The 10,848-nt window shown below is 29.4% G+C and overlaps 1 long non-coding RNA gene across 1 annotated transcript; it reads left to right on the plus strand.

Annotated features, from left to right (window-relative positions):
- The first annotated feature begins 6,621 nt into the window (after positions 1-6,621).
- LOC126878860 (uncharacterized) lies at positions 6,622-10,192 on the plus strand. Its single transcript, XR_007695837.1, has 3 exons — positions 6,622-6,793; positions 7,164-7,324; positions 9,106-10,192. It is a non-coding gene; the product is annotated as an uncharacterized LOC126878860 (long non-coding RNA).
- The last annotated feature ends 656 nt before the right edge of the window (positions 10,193-10,848 follow it).

The following is a 10,848-nucleotide window of genomic DNA, read 5'->3' on the forward strand; positions in this document are numbered from 1 at the left end:
TCCTGATCTATGACAATTATATATTGTTTTAGTGCCATTTTAAACATTACTGGAACTACGATTCTTTACAAAAAATGATCTAGTTGTTTTTTCCTCTTCCAATTTCCAAAAATGAAATTCTTCTAATGAATTAAATTGCATATTTTCAGCTTTAACAACAACTTCATGCCTTTCTCCAAAATGGTGTATTAACTTCGATTTGATATCTTCATATTTACATAAAGGACACTTCAATTGTTTGGGCTTACGGTGGGAAACAATTTTCGGAGTTGTATGTATTTTCTTATGAGCATTGAAATTTGCTAAACCCGAAAATTGCTTGGAACATTCACTGCATTTGTAACGATAAAACTTATCTTTGATTAAGACTTCCATTTTTTCTAAAACAAATAAATTAATTCAATAGTAGTAATGTCATGTTGTTCTGAAGCTATTTCATTGTGGCATTTTTGTAATCAACTAGTCTAAGTGGGAAATAAGCCACAACTTAACTAAAAACAGTATTTTATTAACATTTCGACGTCCACATCGGATGTGGACGTCAAAACGTTAATAAAACCATTTTTTTTATTTCCTATTTAGAATAGTTGATTAGAATAGGGCTTTTCATCGATTGTCATTTGTTTCGAGCTTCTGTCATATGTTGTATAATCTGTGTATAATATTAATATACCTATACACGGATTATACGACATATGACAGAAGCTCAAAACAAATGACTGTGAATGAAAAGCCCTATAGTAGTAATATATAAAATTTCTAACATGAAATATCTACGGTCATTCCATGTCAAATTACTCTGACAAAAACTTGGATCACCGATTTGTCTGAAACTTGGTGTAAAGCTTCTGCGTAACATAAAAATAAGACATTTAAGCCCGAACGGTCGTTTGTTACTAGTGTGTTTTAAATATCATTTTTAGCGACTTAAGAGTGATTTGGATTTGTTTAAACAAATATGTAGGTATATTTTATCATAAAGTATTAATGGAAAAAAATAATATTTCAACAGAAGGTACTCAAAAATGTCATTATACAGCATTAGAAAGCTATTTTGATGTTTTCATTTATTTAACTGAAAATTTTCTACAGATAGCCAAAATACAGGAGTTAAAGTGGTTGAAAGGATTGTTATATTTTTACAATAAAAAAATTACATGCAATAATATCAGACTCAAAAACATAGGCGTCTACTTACTGTAAGTAGGTACAATTAACTCTAGAAAATGTCTAGAAAATATAGACGCAGGAAAAAAGTTGTTAAAAAAAATTGTAAAAATATGTAAATGCAATTTGTTTAAAACAATTTTGGTTCCTACCATTTTTTTCGAAAAGTTGATATAATAGCGGAGATATTGAACAACAACAACAGCTAGCAGGTCTCACGGTCTCGCCTGTAAAGCATGCGTACTACCTTTTAATTTTAACAAAAAAAAAAATGAAAGATATCTATATTGTTTAAAATTCAATTTTCTCCATTTTTGCATAGGTACATTTTTGTCGTACAATTAACAATAATAAACGAGAAAATTCAATAATTATGTTCTAACTGCCACTATTTTCCCCCTTAACTCGAAAAATATCGACCGCACAAAAAATTTGTAATAAAATAAAAATAGAAAATTACATTTTCAACAATTTCGGTCCTTACATTTTTTCTCGAAAAGTTGAAATTGGCGGAGATATTGATCATAAACGAAATAACGAAACGACGGAATTCATTCGCGATTTTAAATTTACACTTGTACTATTGATCCGCTAAATATTAGAAAAATAAAATTTTGGACAGCTCGGCATGCAATTTAGAACGCTATCCCGACTGGACTATATTTTTTTAACTCTGATTTTGCATGTTAGTATGTAACTTTTTATTGTAAGAATTTAAAAATACCTTTAAACACTTACAGTACTCTATTTTGGCTATCTGTAGTTAAATTTTCAGCCAAATCAAAGGATATGCATTTTGGGAATGGAGGAAAATGTAAAAAATGGCGTTTTAACGTTTTCTTCACTAAAATTTGATCTAAAAGATCAAAATATATAACTTGTTCTTATGCTGTATAATGACATGTTTGAGTCTATTCTGTTGAAACATTATCTTTTCCATTAATACTTTATGATAATAGATAGGTACAAATTTATTAAATAAATACCAACACTGTACAATAGCTATAAATGATATTTGAAACACTAAAGGGAAAAAACGACTTTTCAGGCATAAATGTCTTATTTTTGTTTCCCAGAAGCTATACGTACACCAAGTTTCAGACAAATCGGAGACTCAAAGATTTTTTGGATCCAATATTGAGTGGCTTGAAATGAAATCACCCCTACATAAATGTAACGTAATTATTATAAATTACCTGGATGAAATGTCCGGACATGCTCTTTCAAATTGGAGTATTTTGAGAAAGTCTGATGATTGCATTCATTGCATATAGCTGCTACGTTTTTAACATTTTTTGGTGCCAATTCCTCCAGTTTGTCTAAAGAATAACATAAAAATCATGTCACATAATCATGAGCATAAGTAATAAACAGAATCTTGCTTTTCAAAGCAGTCAGATTTAATGCACTTTTGTCAAAATACTCATATTTATTTAAATTTGTTTTATTTACAAGACATTTTTCAAAAAAAAATCAAATATTATGTAGAAGAGTAATCAATGATTACTAATCATGCACTTTATGATACCTATCTAGTTTTTACATAGATATATTGTATACAGTGCGCTGGAATAAGTGTTATCTCCCTTATTAACTTATTTATTTTTAGGACATAAGCAAAACGCTCAGACAGGACGATTTTTAAAATAATCATAGTATATTATAGCATCAATGTTTCGAACTTTACGCGATCCCTCTTCAGGTGACGGACATAACCTTGATTTTTTAAAATGGGAAAGTGCATCATATGACATCTCATTTAAAAGCTTTTGAAATACTGATTACAAAAATATATAACACTTTAATCCTATTTGAGAGCGTAGGCGAAAAATTACGGTCGAATTCTGTTTAAACGCATTCATTTTTTTTCGAATCCTGAGAAAGCTAATAGGTATTTTTAAATTTAAACGCCGAATAAACGATTACATTATTACGGGGGGCTGATAGTCCCTTAGAATAAACAAAAAGTTTCTTTTAAATTACATATTTGAAATTAAAAAATGGACTAAATTTTCTCTTTTTTTTTCACCCCTGTGACTTATTAAAATAAACGTTATAAGTAGACGTTCTCATGATATTTTAACTCTCGATAATACTGTCATATTTCATTCTTCGTTTAAATTTTTCAAAAATACGTATTTGTTTTCTCAGGATTCGAAAAAAATGAATGCGTTTAAACATAATTCCACCGAAATTTTTGCGCCTACTCTGTCAAATAGGATTAAAGTATTATACATTTTTGTAATCAGTATTTCAAAAGCTTTTAAATGAGGTGTCACATGATTTACTTTCCTATTAAAAAAAATCAAAGTTATGCGACTGTCGCCTGAATAGGAATCGCGTAAAGTTCGAAACATTGATGCTGTAATATACTATGATTATTTTAAAAATCGACCTGTCCGAGCGTTTTGCTTATCTACTAAAATTAAAAAAGTTAATAAGGGGGTAACACTTATTCCAGAGCACCGTATAAATAAAATATGCAAATCTCACTGTGTTAAAATACCAAATTATCACAACTATAGTTTTTGTGATGGAAAGATGTTGAGAACCAAATACCCTAACTAATGTCTAAGTATTTTAAAAGATTGATAGCTAGTAATAATTAGTATAGATACATAACAGTTATAAACATGAACTTACCTGGATGGAACTTTTTTACGTGGGCCCTAAGATTTGACTGTTTTGAGAAGGATGGTCCTTTACAAATACAACATATAAAACTTCTCTCGATATTACTCATTTTATTTCGTGTTAGAATATAATAAAATAAGGAAGAAAAACAAAACCAAGAAACTTTATAGTTGGAACTTCACAAGTCACTGAAGTCACACAAAGTTTTAAAAATAAAATAACTTTTCAAAGGTAGGTTTGTGTCACAAAATATCTGGATTCTTAAACATGTGTTTGAAAGACAAAGAAAAAAAATCAAACTACATAGGATACAATTGAAAACAAAGACTTTAGGAACATCGGCGCAGCGGGTGTCGGCTGACCACTTATGAAAGTTAAGAAGACCAAATGTCCAGATGGTTGAAAGAGGACAAAAGCAATAATCTTTTTACCAGAGAGAAAATGAAATATGTATTAAGCTGTTTATTTTAAATCTTTTTATTAATAATTCACCTAAAGCACATGATTAAAATTTCACACGATTTTCTTGTCTAGAATTTAAGTGGGTAGGTAATTTATTATATTAGTTGCTGAAACTGGAGTGGTTTGATGTTTTACTTTCATCACTTTTTCGTCAAAATGTGCCCAAATGTGTGGTGTTGTTATGAGTATGTAAAATTAAGTGGTACCCGCTATAAATCATTACTTACACAATAAAGTTTATTTTGATATCAATGCCCTAATAATTTAAGAATCTACTTCTGAAAATAAAATACAGGATTTAGTTAACATATTAAGAAAACTGAAGATGGTGATAATGCATGATGACAAGTTAGACAAAGAAAAATTACATTTAAAAAACTGGCTTGATATGTGCTCAAATTGATCTAATTTCCTCAATGACAGAATGAAATAAAACAAAACGTTTAACCGTTCATTGAAGCTGTGCTAAATGCAGAAGGAAGCAGATCAATAATAGTACTAGAGGAAAATAGAAATATTCCGCGCAATAACAATATTACCTACTAAACAAAGGAAATTAGGTTAAGAAAAAACTCAAAATTGGCGTTTGAACAAACCTTCTATTAAAGAAATTTCAAATAATGATGTAAAATTGCTACATTCCCATTGTCTTATATAACTAATACATATTATTGATGTTTTGTATTTAAAACCTTGCTATTATAATGCTTTACAATTAGGTATTTCAAGTATATTTTGAATTTCACTTATATAAATAATCGAACATGCGAATGAGATCTTTTATTTACTGTCTTAAATAATATATTTATTACTAGCTGACCCGGCAGACTTCGTACTGCCTCAATAGATAAGAACAAACTTTTGTAAACAATAAACTTAAAATAAACAAAAGGAATTCGTAATTAATAAACAAAAAATGCTCGATGTGAATGAGTTTTTATTATTATTTTTAATGAATTACACATAATGTTTGAAGTAATAAAATTTAGTTAGAAAAAGTTTGCAGTGCAATAGTTGCAATCTTAAATTTGTTTTTCTTATAAAGAATATAACAGCTTTATTTTATTTACATTCAAAACAACCCTGTATTTATAATTGGGTTCGGGGTTGTCCAACTATATAAGTGTTGAAAAATAAAATGAAATTAAAATTAAATATCATTAAATAAAATGAAACAAAATTTCATAAAATTGAATAAAAGTTAATAAAAATAAATAAAACTGAATAAACTTAAATAAAAATAATAAATAAATTTAAAAAAAAATAAAATTAAAAAAAAATAATAGAATCTAATAAAAATAATTAAAATTTAATAAAATGAAACAAAATTAATTAAAATTAAATAAAATTTTATAATTTGCTGCTTGTTCTTTTCGTGTGCTCAGAACTTTTCTTCTCCTTGCCGTTCGTCAGAAAAGTTCGGTAGAGATATTTTTTGAAAGTTTCGAAAAATTAAGAAATTCATATTTTGCCCAAATTAAGTCCAAAAGTTAAACAGTTGCACTTTTCTTCGATGAAATTTGTTGCTCGTTCTTCTTCTGTCCTCAGAATATTTCTAAGGCTTAAGATATTGTGTTTTGGACACCGATTGAGCTAGAAAAAAAATTTAGTAAGGTTCTGTTCGTAATTCAAGGAGTATAATTGCAAGGAGTACACCGAATTAATTTCGTATTTTTCACGTCCTTATTGCGAGAGTTATGACGTCACACGCAACCCTCTTATGACGTAGAGGTATAAAATATAGACATAAACCTACTCCCGGTCCGGTCGAGTACACTTGCAAACTTTCATAAAAATCGGTCAAGTCGTTTCGGAGGAGTATGGCAACAAACACTGTAAAAAGAGCATTTTATACATATAGCTGTAAAAATTTTGGTGGCTAATAAAATGACAATATAAAACCGTATAAACCTTCCCTGAATTTCCACAAATAATTCAACATCAAAATTAGCCAAATCGGTCCACACATTCTCGAGTTTTAGCGAGAGTAACGCACAGCAATAGATTTTTATATATAAGATGCAAAATTTTAGATGGCTATTAAAAAATAACGGTCGAAGATAGAAAAGTGAAAATTTAGGGTTGTATTTACCTTTGCCTTCCACATCACATAAAATTAAGAAAAAACAGTTTGATCAAAAAAATAAAAAAATATTTTAGGGGGGCAGCCCCCGTTACGACGTACGGATATGAAAAATACATAACAACCTATTCTCGGTCCGGTCAAATACACGCGGAAAATTTCATAAAAATCTATTCAGTCGTTCATAGAAAAAAGTGTTGTCTGATTTGGATTATAATTAATGTACTTGTAGCAAATACATTAGACTGTAATTAGAGTCTAATTAGCTTTAATTAGTAGTTTGTAGGCTTATTTTCTTTTAAAATGCCTCATCACGGTTCTGTGCAGTAATTGATTGTTTGCTTACATGGAGAAATAGTGGTGAAATTCTTTCGTTTTCCTAAACTCTAAACCCAAAATGAGGATAGACAAAAGAAATAAATGGATTAAAGCTATTCGGAAACAAAAGTACGTTGTTAACCTTACTTTTATCTATGTATACTGCATGTATATCATTTAAATTATATCAAATTACAATTGTATTATATTAAATTATTATTAACCCTCCGATGTCGACACTGCTGTACACCGTGCCGCATTTTAATAAGTTTTACTAATATTCTTTCCTACACACCACTAACTATTTAGATATGTGTGAGTGACTATCTTTAAAATACTACCTGCAGCTATTGCATTTTTTGTTTTTTATATGTGTGACATTAGGTACTGCAGTGTGTCCATTCATGTTACTTTAAACGGATGTGGCAACCAAAGGGTAAAATTACCTTTATTTTTATTATTTACCCTTATATTTATTAATACATTGGATTTATTTTAGTCTATATGGAGCGAACTGGATTCCAAGACATACTGATAGAATATGCAGTGCACATTTTGTTGGAAATATGACATCAAATGATCTCATCCCAGTTATGTACCAACAATATTTCCAAAGGATTACAAACCAAAGATAATTAATCCAGATGCTACTTTAAACAGGTAATGAAAATTAAATCTCTTCATTATTGTTTATTACATTATAATAATGATGTTTTTGTTAAAATTATTATATGTCACACTAAAATAACTATTGGCTGGTTTTACCAACTACAAATAGTAGTTTATTCAATGAATAAAGGTATTCGACCAATTAACTGACATATCCACGTTTCTCTAACTCCAAATAACATTTTATTTATTTATTTATCAAATATCTTGATTAATTTAATAAAAATATTTTCATTTACCTCATATGGTAATATTGAATATTGTATTATACACAATAATATTTTTTTATACTGAATTCTGTAGTGACGTATCCTATACATTTATTTTGAATGTCTTAAAGACTTAAAGGATCAATAAAGTATGACTATGACTATGCTTCTTCTGAAACTGCATATGCTTCTTGATATTGTTAGCATTTTCTTGGCAGAATTGTGGCTTTGTTTTTGAATGTCTTCCATCTGCTATCCATTTTCTGCAAAGTTTGACGCATTTTATTTTTACAGTAATTGCAGAAACGATTGGATGTAATGGGTTTGTTTGGTTTGTCGTCAACCACTAGAGCTTCTGAATTGTTATTGTTACAATCATTTTTGGTAAAATTTATTTCAAATGTACATAGTTGAGAAATTAGTTCATCAAGAGTTTTGTCTTTATCTTTAGTTAATAGCATCCAACTAGACTTGAAGCTTTCATACTGACTAGGTAAAATATGTAGAATTTTGCATGTAATCATTACATCTGGTCTCTTACTTAGTTCCTTCATTTCAAGTCTGTTATTTAGCTCATTGAAAATTTGTTTTAACTTTGCAATGTGTGTTGACACATCACACATCATCTCCAACATTCCCCAATAAAGAAAAGAAATATCAGCAAAGTTTAAACAACTGATTTTTGGAAGAGGCTTCAAACTATTGCTTAAGAGAGAGCCAAGGATCAAGAGTCAATTCTTTGTCCATAATTCTGATACCGTCTAAATCTGATAAATGTCACTGATACCACTAGTTATCAGACTTTTTGCGTTACTATTTGCTTTTCTATAAAAATCAGTTTTGGCTTTATACACTTTTTTTCAGCTTCAGTTGCTGTTCCTGTAATAGGTTCAGGTTTCACTAACTTGCCATCTATCACATCTAAGCAGCCTTCATGGTAGTTCAATGTCTCGTGCATTTTACTTTTCCACATTGGCCAGTCCATTTCTCCATTAAGTTGTTGAATATTGCGTACAAAATCCATTTTCTCGATTTTTCTTTTTCAGCCTTGGAGTTTGGAGGTATTTTTTTTTATAAAAACTTTTTCCTATTTTTAATTACCTAATTTTGATTATTACAGTAAAACCTATTAATGGGGGGGGGGGGGGGGGAGGCAGTTTCGGATAACAAAAATTTCGGTTAAAAATAACATTGTTTTTGTATTCTTCTTGTATCAAATTACATAGTATATTCTTGGTCAAAGTTGGTATTAAAAACACTATGAGGTGATTTTGTAATATGTTTAATATTAATTGCAATCTTTAGTTGTATGAAAGCAATGTTGACAAATTAACATCAAATTGTTTCCGATAAAAATTTACTTTTATTGATGAAATTATTAAAACTGTCAGCCGTTTCGGTTAAACGATGTTTCGGTTAACAGAGGTTTAACTGTAATACTAAATTTCAACACTCTTGAAAAAAGTTAAGGTTATTTGTTATTATTTTTAATATTTTAATTATTGTAGGTTTAATTGAACACAGTGCAAAAAAATTATTGAAATAAACTCTTTTTAATTGCAGGTTTAATCGATTGAATGAACGCAGTGCTAAAAAAGTTATTGAAATGAACTCTTCAAAGATTTCTATAGGAATATGGTTAGATAAGTGTGGATTTATTGGAGGCAGCCCTGATGGATTATGTGAAGATGACTACCATCAACACCAAGTGCCTTTACAAGTTGAGGGAGTCCAAAAAATCTTTGGTTAATGATATGTATTATAGAAACTATATCGTATATGTTAATGAAAAAAAAAATACAAGTAGTACTGAACACAAAGTGCGGTTAATACAACCAAATTCAAGGCAAATTTAACAAAAAGGAAGGTGTGCCACTTAGTGATATTAATGCCTTCAGAATCGATCATGTATGATGTCAGTGTCGAAAGATTCTGGGAAAACAATATAATATTATTAAAAACATTTTATTTGAATAAATAAGTATACAGCAGAACCTCGATTATCCGTCAGGGCACCGGACCAAGGGTATGACGGATGATCGAAAAGACGGTTAACAGAACATTAAAAAAAAATTAAAAATTCGTAGTACAACTTTCAAATTTCATTTGTATGTTTTGTTTGACAATATAAGAGGGATTTGTGTTGTACAATCGAATCAATTTAAAATATTCTGAAGTCTTTTGTTTGTTTTACTGTTGCTTCACATTTTGCGACGGCTGAATTTCTTAATCAGTGTAAGATCACATGAAATCTACTTTATTGGCTTCTTCTTGTTGAGAATACCACTCGATGAATTATTGCACGTGCGATGCAGCTTCTCTAGGTTATTGAGGCAAATCTTTGTCAGTTACAAGAGGTTCATCAACATATCTACAATCAAATCTGTGTCAGCTTCTGAATCTGTTTGGTCCGCCTGTTGCCATTTCAATGATTCCTTTATCTGTCAGCAATAAATAGCCGTTTGTGTCCTCATCACAAATCAAATTAACTTTTTTTATTTTTTTACATTAAAATTTTTGCTTATGTAATCAATACAACGTCTGTATGTACCCTGACGGTTAACAGAGGTGACGGTTAATGGAGAGACGGATAATCGAGGTTCCACTGTATTTATAGCATTTTCATGTGGAAATAAAACACTTTAAAATATTTTTTTGTTTATTTTGTGTATCTAAACATTATACGTATTGAAGATAGCAAAAAGAGAATATTAATATCTTTATTTAGCAGATATGTGTAGAAAGACTTTTAATTTTAAAGTTTTAATTTTATAATGTTACTTGAAACTAATTAACTCACTCATTGAATTAATTCATACACTCATTGATTCAACAATATTTATTTCAATAATATGAATGGTAAAAACAGAAAAATCAAAGAAGCTGCTCTAATTATGTTACTGAAACCAATTGCGTTGCAAATTCCTCAGCAGAATGCATTAGGATGTGATTACCCAAATTAAAAGAGGGAATAAATAGAAAGAAAATGCCACGATTAGTAAGTAAACAACATATCAAGGATAGATCATCATTTATATTTTAAAATATCATACATGTATTATAAAATCAGATTTTGGTGTTAATTCTGAGAGTAAACTAAATGCAGGATCAAATGCTTACCATACTGGGATAGCAACGTTGAGTTTTTTCTCGTGATTTACTATGGTCACTAAACATGTAAATTTTCTTCTCATCATTGCTGGTGGTAGTTGTTTTAAAGTCAAATCACATGCTATGATTTTTCTTACATGTATTCTTGTTTTAGCAAGTGTTGTGGTGTAAATTGAGCAGTTGTTAAAAAAGGTG

The sequence above is a fragment of the Diabrotica virgifera genome, chromosome 1, assembly GCF_917563875.1.
Source record: "Diabrotica virgifera virgifera chromosome 1, PGI_DIABVI_V3a".
NCBI classification, from domain to species: Eukaryota; Metazoa; Arthropoda; class Insecta; order Coleoptera; family Chrysomelidae; genus Diabrotica; species Diabrotica virgifera.